Source organism: Bos indicus, chromosome 19 (genome assembly GCF_029378745.1).
Source record: "Bos indicus isolate NIAB-ARS_2022 breed Sahiwal x Tharparkar chromosome 19, NIAB-ARS_B.indTharparkar_mat_pri_1.0, whole genome shotgun sequence".
NCBI classification, from domain to species: Eukaryota; Metazoa; Chordata; class Mammalia; order Artiodactyla; family Bovidae; genus Bos; species Bos indicus.
The window spans coordinates 17,226,900-17,237,612 of NC_091778.1; the positions used below are offsets into that span (position 1 = coordinate 17,226,900).

The 10,713-nt window shown below is 41.8% G+C and overlaps 1 non-coding gene across 1 annotated transcript; it reads right to left on the reverse strand.

Annotated features, from left to right (window-relative positions):
* Positions 1-1,104: 1,104 nt before the first annotated feature.
* Positions 1,105-1,211, reverse strand: LOC139177812 (U6 spliceosomal RNA). Its single transcript, XR_011562280.1, has one exon. It is a non-coding gene; the product is annotated as a U6 spliceosomal RNA (small nuclear RNA).
* Between the last annotated feature and the right edge of the window lie 9,502 nt (positions 1,212-10,713).

Consider the following 10,713-nt stretch of genomic DNA (forward strand, 5'->3'; position numbering starts at 1 on the left):
ATAGTCTCCACCACGTACCCATTACTAAAGGCTCTCTCCACAATCCAGGCATGAGACTCTCCATACTTCTCCAGTTCTGGGTCTGTATCTCTGTTTCGTGTGAGTCTCAATCTGTTGATGCTCTGAGCTAGGAACGCCTGCAGGCACTCTCCTGGGTTGCACTCCTCCTGGGAGCACCACTGAGTCTTCCCCAGTTGAAGCCAGTGTGGAGGCTGGACCAGCTATTGTGACTCTTCCTATGCACCTCGGCAGCAACCATCAGGGAACTTTGAAAAGACAAGTTTGCTACTCACGGTCCTGGAGGGTCCATGACACTGCAGTGGCCACACACCGAGGCCTCAGACAGCGAACTCAGACCTGGGGCTCTGCCTTTACTGGGGTGAGGGTGAGGTTACCTGGGATTCCATGGGTTTGGGTGAACTTAAAACACAAAAGAAATAAAGCAGGGAAGGGAAAATTGGGGTCACTCAAGTGGTCAGTTGGCTAGGTTACCCAGAGCGTTCTGAAAGGGGAACTCCACGGGTGGAGTGGCCTGAACCTTTATCTGATTTTGTAGCCCACAATGTGCTTGTTAGAGATGGATGTCTTTGAAGTGGATGCCTCAGCAATCAAAAGTTTGATGTCGGCCCCTCCCATTACAACCAAAAGCTGGAAATTCCCTCGTGGTTCCGTGGTTGGGACTCAATGCTCCTGATGCCTTCACCGTTGTGGCTTGGGTTCAGTCTCTGGTTGGGGAACCAAGATCCCACAAGCCAAGTGGCATGGCGAAACAAGCAATCAAAAGCAATCATAAGCTAACTTACACAACAATTCCGAACTCTTTGTTTAGAGGCATCGGATGTCCTGAATACTCAGGCATCTTCCTGGGCACAGTCCTACATACTTTTCTCCACGCTCCGCCTTGCTGGATATGCCAGATGAGGTGATTGTCTCAGACTTAGTCAGTCTGGAGTTTTCTAGGTCATCGGTACAACGGTGATATAGCATAGGGGTTAGAGAGTGAGCTCGGGGGGTGGGCTCTGCGGGTTCCAAATCTGAGCTCTGTTCATTTTTGTTTGTCTGTTTTTGTTCTTTGCTGCTGCTTTTATTTTTTGCTCGTTTGTTTAAACTGTGGAGCACTTCTCCAGTTTGCATGCCGTCCTTGTGCAGGGGCCACGCTCATCTTCTATGTATTGTTCCAATTTGAGTACATGTGTTGCTGAGGCGAGGACCGAGCTCTGCTGGTTTTAAGCCAGGTAACCTTGGGGAGACTCCTTAACCTCACTTTAGTCATCTGTGAAACGGGGAGGCTAATGACGCAAATCTCCCAGGGCTTTTGGGAGGATTACACGGCATAATATATGCTAAGTGCTCAACGCCTGCCACAGAGGAAATGCTCAGAGTTTCCTCCGCGTGCCCCAGTAGGCCCTTCTGTGGGGAGTGAGCTCCGCCCGTGGCAAAGGTCATGAGGAAGGAGGCTTGGCATACGCAAAGGCGGGATGGAGCCTCAGGAGTCCCCTTGGAAATTCTCGAGCATCTACCCCCAAAACCAGAGTCTGCCTACTTTCTGCTTTGTGCTCTCACCTACACCTCTGACTTTACAGGGGGCTGTCCCCCACTACCTCTCTCTGAAAAAAGAGTTAGCTTACAGCTCCAGTTAACAATGCCTGGATGTGACAGTCTTTCAACCTTTGAAAGTCCTCTAGCCTGCCTGAATAGGTTTTTCCGGCCACATGTGATTGATTGATTGTTCAGAGCCTCCCAACTGTGAGAAGCAGGAGATGTTCTAAACTGTCTAAACACAGATTCTTTTGAGTAGTTAAAAGATTGATTAGAAATTGTATTGGTGAAGGGTTTTTCACTTATTGGGCCAATGTTTGCTGCTAAGTCTCCATACCCCTTACCTACTGTGTCCTTGGCAGTGTATTGATTGATATAATGGGTGTGTAGAAATGTAAGTAGTAGCCTCAATGTTTGTAACCTTGGACCCTTGAGTTAATTCTTTTCTTGATTGAGCCCACCTCACCTTTGCCCTCTAGGAATGCAGCTTTGTCCAATGCTTTTTTGGAGGCTGGTGCCTGACTTGGGAATAATCACCTTTAGAGAAAGATAAGTTCCTTAAAATGTTAACAGGCCTCCTGGCCAGAAGATGATGTAAATCACCCGAACTTTTGCATATGATAAGTTTGAAAGCCTGGCTTCGATTAGGACCAGGAACTGCTGTCCTTGCATGACTCCACCCCTTCCCCCATTATCCTCTATGCGCAACTTAAGGTATAAAAACTACTTTGGAAAATAAAGTGCGGGCCTTGTTCACCGAAACTTGTCTCCCCATGTCGTTCTTTCTCTTACCTTCTGGCTGAATTGTTCAGCCTCTTTTCTTCACTGAATTTTCCTACTGAGCTATCCTTATTTCAGCCTCTTTTCTCCACTGAATTTCCTCACTGAGCTATCCTCATTCTATTACTCTTTATATCTTTGATAAATATTTAAATAAATAGGTCGCTTATGCCGTCTCTCCTTCGAATACCCTGGATGAGCTGGGGCTGGTCCCCGGCAGGTGGTGCCCAAGACAGGCTATTTGAAGGTAAACTCCCAGCAATTAGGGTCATCAGCCCTATTGCCCCCCCCCCCCTTCTTGGAACAATCTGGGTCATCAGCCCTCTTGTTCCCCCTCAGAACAGTTTGGGTCATCAGCCCTACTGCTCCTCCCTCAGAACAGTTTGGGTCATCAGCCTACTGTTCCTCCCTCGGAACAATCTGGGTCATCAGCCCTATTGTTCTTCCAGTGTTCGGGACGGCTAGGACCCCACTCAGGGTGCCGCGGACCCCCCTGTAGAGTAGACAGTGCGAGAGAAGTGGGAAGTGTTGAAAGTGTTAAAGAGTTAGACTTAGAGAGAGAAAATGGTTTCTGAAGTTAAAAGGCCAAAGAAAAGCCTGATCTTTTAAAAGCTAAAAGCTTTATCTTCTATTATACTTAATTTTCTGGCATGGGTAACACTGAATCTAAGAATGGCAACTCTTTATACAAGTAATCTTGAAACTGTTAAAGAGGCTACTGTTAATTTAGATACTTGGGTGAAGGTAAAAAACAACTAAAAACTTATCCTATAAATATGATTAAAAATGTTCTGGATCCTCGTCATGAGGCTGTGGGATAGCCTATGGGAGAGGCTATAGCGGTGGATGGTAGTGGGTCTCCACCTTCTGCGCAGATCATATTTTCTGCCATTGACGAATGAAAGGAGGGAGACTGTGCTCTACCTCCCGAGGAAGGAGAGGGCTTACAGGACGCTGCGGCCGGGCACCCTGACAAGCCCCCTCCCCCTCTACACAAACCTTTAAAAATTTATCCAACAATTTCTGATTTAAGGCGACTACCCCACCTCCGCTTGCACCTCCCAGGGCCTAGGAATCCCCCAGTTTACATCCAAAGCCTCCCAGAGCATTGCCTAAGGCTTAAAAAGATTTTTAAAAAATTCTTTTAAACAAAGAGACTTTTAAAGAATACACAATATACAGAGCCCGCTCCTTGCAGAAAAACCCCTCAGGGGGGCCTCACCCAAGCCAAAAAAAAAAAGAGAGAGAGAGAGAGAAATAAAAAGAAAAAAGGAAAAAGGAAAGAAAAATAATCGTAATAGAAAAGGATTCTACAAATAAAAAGTGTTTCTCTTATGACCAAGCAGAACGGTAAGGGGATTTAGCAACAGTATTAACCCCTGACGTGCTGGTTGCTCCTATTCCAATGGGAGTGGCTGGCCCCCTACCTGAGGGCATTGTAGGACTTGTGCTAGGGCGTAGCTCGCTTTCTTTTCAAGAAATTTCGGTGGTGTATGATGTAGTAGATTCTGATTATATTGGAGAAATTAAAGTTTTGATCTTGCCACCTACCAAAACTGTGCAAATTAATAAAGGTCAAAGAATAACACAGTTTTTGCTTTTACCTTATCAGACAGGAAAAAACTTGACTTCTTAAGCTAAGAGCCACAGAGCGTTTAGATCTAGTGATCTAGCCTTTTGGGTACAGGACATTACAGCTTCTAGACCTTTACATTTTTTTTTTAATTCAAGAAAATAAAATGTCAGGGCTATTAGACCCAGGAACAGACATCTCTTAACATTTCCGGGAAAGACTGACCCAGATCCTGGCCAACACATAATACTGAAAATGAGTTGGTGGGATTAGAGAAAGTGGTATACAGGGTGGGAGTGCTGTAGAGAAAAAGGTGAGGGAGAGTTTAAAACCTTGAAGAATAGTGAGTTCCCCGTTGCTGGAAGTATCCAAGCAAAGATTAGATGGTTGCTTGTCATCTAAAAAGCTATAGACCAGATTTAGGTTACAAAACGATAACTGGAGAAGCTTATAAAGATGTTGTGTGACACCTCTTTACTTGCTTCTCATATCTAGGTCTGCCAAAAGTTTTAAAAACTGATAATGCCCCTTTGAAGCTGCAGAGAGATTGTTTACTAACTTTAAATGATTTCCAAAAATTATTAGGGGACATTAATTGGATACGCCCACATTTAAAACTGACTACTGCAGATTTAAAGCCTTTATTTGATTGCTTAAAAAGCGATCCTAATTCCAGTTCTAAGAGAAAGTTGACTAATGAGACAGAGTCGGCTCTTGTTAAAGTAGATGAGACTTTAAATTATCAGTTAATTAGGATTAATATTACCAAAAGATGAGATTAAATTATTCTTGCCATAAAACATACACCTACAGGGTGCTTGTGACAAAAAGGCCCATTGGTTCCATCTACCAATGACCCCAAGAAAAATAGTTTTATCTTATCCCAGCTTGGTGGCACAATTAATTATAAAAGGAGGAAAAAAGAAGTGTGGAACTTTTTAGAAAAGAAGTAGCAAATATAATAATTTCACTCAATAAGGATCAACTGCCAAGTCTTTTACAAAATAGTGATAATTGGCAAGTTGCCCTGATAGATTTCAGGGGTCAAATTTTGTTTCATTTGCCCTCAAGCCCCCACAGTAGTTAAAAGTTCAAAAATGTTAGACTGGCAGTTTGAGGATACCTGTGGAACTTTCCAACCCTATGTAGTTCCTACGCTCCCCTTTACCCTATGGGGGAGGGACGTGCTGTCTCAAATAGGAGATACTCAGAGAAGGGTTTTCTCAATTTCTTAGTTATCAACAGGAGGTACAATTAACAATACTTTATATATTGTTATAAATACATAATATAAATATATTTGCCTGATTACAGTTTGCCTAATTAGGTATAGGTATAAATAAAACATAACAAAGGTATACCTAATTCTATTTATAGATCTATACTTAATTAATTTGTATATAAATTAATATGTATACTATATATGCATATTATATATATACTGTATAATTAAATATATATTGCAGTAATATAATGTGTGTGTGGCTGATATTAATTGGTATGGATTGATGTGCTGTGATGATATATGTTCTATATACTGTATAATTATATATGAGTGACATGTATTATTATAGTACATTGGTTTGTGTTGGTTGGTATTAGCTGTGTACGTGTTGATTGCTGTAATATATATTAATTAATGTATTAATTATAAAGATTAATTCAAGTATATTGATTATGTCAATAAGTTTATACTTGTTGCCATATATAAATACATATATAAATACATTTTGCATTTAGGTATATCTGTATATCAAAATGAGATAAGGAGGTTATACATTTATTATTTAAATTTATACAGAGACCTAAACTAAACATTAGACTTAAATTAACATATCTCTAAATTTATGTTGTTAAAATGTAAATTAAAAAAATTAGATTGACAACTGCTTGACAATTCCTTTGCCATAAAACCCCCATAGGTGTAATTGGCGTAACCAGACAAAAAATTGGTTTTATAGCAAAACGGCCCCCTAGAGTGGGTCCATCTTCCCGCTCAAACTAAAAAAGTAGCGGCTTCTTATCCAGGATTGACAGCTACTTTGATATTAAAGGAAAAAAGCAGAGCATTGAATTATTTGGTAAAGAGACATCAGAAATTGTAATTCCATATAATAAGGAACAACTTGATGCTCTTCTAATGTTTGAAAATTGGCAGATTGCTATAGGAAACTATTTTGGTCAAAATTTTGCATCATTTACCCTCGCATGTTTTGCTGAATTTTATATCCAGACATCCAGTTATTTTTCCTGTCAGATGTAAACAGTCTCTTATTCCAAATGCTCAGATAGCCTTTACTGACGGGCAGCAAACGGTAAAGCCTCCATAGTTACTAAAAATCACCAAAAGGTTTTAGAAACACAGGAAACTTCAGCCCAAAGAGCTGAAATAACAGCAGTCATAGAGGCTTTTGCTATGTTTGCAGATGAGGAATTTAACCTTTATTCTGATTCTCAGTATATTGTCAGGTTGTTTCCACACGTTGAAACTGCGGTTTTGCCTGAAAATAAAACTACCATATTTCATTTGTTAACTAAATTACAGCAACATATTTGGAAAAGAAATAAAATATTTTTCATTGGACACATTCGGGCTCATTCCAGATTGCCCGGCCCTTAAAATGCCTTTAATGATTTGGCTGACTTGTTAACCAGAAATACAGTGGTACTGTGATTGAGGAGGCCAGAGCCTCTCACTTACTTCATCGTCAATATGCTACTGCTTTAAGATATCAATTCCAAATTCCCAGAGAGACTGCCCGAGAGATAGTGCGTTCTTGCCTATACTGCCCCACTGTTTATAATAGTCTACCTATGGGAGTTAATCCTCGCGGTCTCAAACCTAATGTACTCTGGCAAATGGATGTAACTCATGTCTTTTAATTTGGAAAACTGTCCTTTGTTCATGTAACTGTAGATACCTTTTCTCACTTTATTATTGCAACTGCTCGTACCGGAGAGGCAGTTAAAGATGTGATACAACATCTCTTTACTTGTTTTTCATATTTGGGCCTGCCAAAAGCTTTGAAAACTGACAATGCTCCTGCTTACACTTCTAAGTCTTTTCAGGAATTTTGTATAAAGTTTCGAATTAAACATAATACTGTCATCCGTTATAATCCCCAGGGACAGGTCATTGTTGAAAGAGCGCATCAAACATTAAAAATCCAAATTCAAAAACTAAAAGAAGGGGAGTTTAAGTATAGTTCTCCCCATCAAATCTTGCAACATGCTCTTTTCGTAATAAATATTTTATTTTTTATTTATTTATTTTTTCGTAATAAATATTTTAAATACTGATTTCAGCCAGAACTATTGCAATGCTTTGCCATTGGTACCCAGAGTAATTGAATGCAAAACCATTAGTCAAATGGAAGGACCTCCTCTCAGGACAATGGAAGGGTCCTGACCCATTATTAACTAGCGGTCGAGGATGTGCTTGTATTTTTCCACAGGATGCAGATTCTCCAATTTAGATCCGGGACAGGCTGATTCGCCATGTTGCAGACCCCCAGACATCCAGTTCCCCCATTGCTTCGATCACAAAAGAGGAGCCTGCCAGAAGGGGAGGCAAGATAAACATCGAGATCCCAGCGAGACTGACGAGGCTGCTGCAGCGCGAACTCCAACCATAAAATAATTCTACTTATTCTGTTTTGGCTTGTCTACCCTCTCCTTAAGTTTTTCTCTTTACCAAAGATTCTGGAAAACTTAATGTACATGTGACTTTCACTGGTGGACCTAATAGAGTAACTTGTGAACAATGTGTGCTTTCATCTCGTTTGACCCCTCAATATAATGTTTGCTCTTTTGTGGTGTTACAACGCCCACCCTATCTCATGATACCTGTGACAGTGACTAGCCACTGGTATGACAATTACGGCCTCGCCGTGTTACAACAACTACAAGATTTAATGCGACAACGGCGATTTGTGGGCTTACTTATTTTAGGAATATCAGCTTTGATAGCAGCAATTACTTCTGTTACTGCAGCAGCAATATCATTGACTCAACAAGTGCATACTGCCCAATATGTTGATACCATGTCTAAAAATGTTTCTCTAACTCTAGCAACACAGGAAGCTATAGATAGGAAATTAGAGATGAGAGTAGATGCCTTGGAAGAGGCAATAATGCATATTGGGACTGAGTTACAGGCTTTAAAAGTGAAAATGGCTCTGTCATGCCACGCTGATTACCGATGGATATGCGTGACATCTTTAAAGGTAAACGAGACAGATTATGAATGGGAAAAAATCAAAAATCATATCTCAGGTGTTTGGAATAGCTCTGACATTGGCCTGGACTTAGGGAAACTTCATAATCAAATACAGACCCTGGAACACTCTTGACTGGATTTTACCACGGCTGGAGCAGCTAATGACTTTTTTCACACTTTCTCTAACTTCATTTCAGGAAAAAACATTCTGTCTAATATCCTTGGATACATAGCTGCTGGTGCTTTAATTTTGCTTCTCATAATCATTCTTCCTTGTATTGTCAGGATTCTTCAGCAGAACATTCAGAAGCTTGCGACTGAGCTGCATCTGGCTGTTTTAAGAAATAAAAAAGGGGGAGATGCAGGAGCGAGCTCCGCCCGTGGCAAAGGTCATGAGGAAGGAGGCTTGGCATACGCAAAGGCAGGATCGAGCCTCAGGAGTCCCCCTGGAAATTCTCGAGCATCTACCCCCAAAACCAGAGTCTGCCTACTTTCTGCTTTGTGCTCTCACCTACACCTCTGACTTTACGGGGGGCTGTCCCCCACTACCTCTCTCTGAAAAAAGAGTTAGCTTACAGCTCCAGTTAACAATTCCTGGGTGTGACAGTGTTTCAACCTACAAACTCCTTTGGAAGTCCTCTAGCCTGCCTGAATAGGTTTTTCCAGCCACATGTGACTGTTCAGAGCCTCCCAACTGTGAGAGGCAGGAGATGTTCTAAACTGTCTAAATACAGATTCTTTTCAGTAGTTAAAAGATTGATTAGAAATTGTATTGGTGAAGGGTTTTTCACTTATTGGGCCAATGTTTGCTGCTAAGTCTCCATACCCCTTACCTACTGTGTCCTTGGCAGTGTATTGATTGATATAATGGGTGTATAGAAATGTAAGTAGTAGCCTCAATGTTTGTAACCTTGGACCCTTGAGTTAATTCTTTTCTTGATTGAGCCCACCTCACCTTTGCCCTATAGGAATGCAGCTTTGTCCAACGCTTTTTTGGAGGCTGGTGCCTGACTTTGGAATAATCACCTTTAGAGAAAGATAAGTTTCTTAAAATGTTAACAGGCCTCCTGGCCAGAAGATGATGTAAATCACCTGAACTTTTGCATACGATAAGTTTGAAAGCCTGGCTTCGATTAGGATCAGGAACTGTAGTCCTTGCATGACTCCACTCCTTCCCCCATTATCCTCTATGCACAACTTAAAGTATAAAAACTACTTTGGAAAATAAAGTGCGGGCCTTGTTCACCAAAACTTGTCTCCCCATGTCGTTCTTTCTCTTACCAGAAGGCTGAATTGTTCAGCCTCTTTTCTTCACTGGATTTTCCTACTGAGCTATCCTTATTTCAGCCTCTTTTCTCCACTGAATTTCCTCACTGAGCTATCCTCATTCTATTACTCTTTATATCTTTGATAAATATTTAAATAAATAGGTCGCTTATGCCGTCTCTCCTTCGAATACCCTGGATCAGCCAGGGCTGGTCCCCGGCACCCTTCGATTCACTCTCACTCTTTCTGCAGCTTAACAGGCTGCCTCATGTTAATCTTCCCTAAGAGCTGTCTTTGTCTCGCCACTCCTTTCCTGCCCACCTACCCTAGCTCTGAGCCTTCATAAGACACCAGTGCATAAAGTACACTTAAAGGCTCTCCTCTGGGTCCTCAGAAACCTCCACAACTTGTCCCCAACCCACTCTTCCAGCTTTATTCCCTTTTGTTCCCTTCCAGGAGCTTTCAACCAGTCTAGCCGACCTCCCTATTCCCATTAAGGCTCCCCACTCAGGCCAAGACTATACGCTGACCTCTTCCCCACTCCAAGTCTTACTCACCCTTGAAGGCTCAAGTGGAAGACTCTCCTCCTCCAGGAAGTCTTCCCTGACTAGACAAAAATTTGGTGCCATTCACATGCTAATTAGTCACTCACAGAATTCTCTACAGTTTTGTTTTTGCTTGCATTTGCATATGATCTTCCCCACAAGACGAGAACTCTTTGCAGGCAGGCACTGTGTTTCCATAGTTTGTGTTTGGCATTTCCCAGCGTGAAAGGAAAATCAAAAGGGAGTCAGTGTTGCCAAGCGAGGGCTTCCCAGGTGGCTCAGTGGTAAAGAATCACCTGCCATCGCAGGAGATGTGGGTTTGATCCCTGGCCTGAGAATATTCCCTGGAGAAGGAAATGGCAACCCACACCAGTATTCTTGCCTGGAAAAACCCATGGACCAAGGACCCCAGTGGGCTACAGTTCACGGTGTCACAAAGAGCAGGACACGACTTAGCAACTAAGCAACATCAGTATTACTAAGTGAGCTTTCCAAAGGGGAGCTGGGCAGGAGGCCTTTAAGAAAGCGTGACCTTCCAGGGGGAAAGGGAGGGTGGGGGGATAAACTGGGAGATTGGGGTTGACAAATACACACCGTCTATGAAACAGATAACTAATGAAGACCTACTGTATAGGACAGGGAACACTACTCTATAATGACGTATATGGGAAAACAGTCTAAAAAAAAGGATATATGTATAACTGGTTCACTTTGCTGTACACCTGAAACTAATCCAACATTGTAAATAAGTCTACGCCAATAAAAAAAATAATGTGACATGCACATTTCAG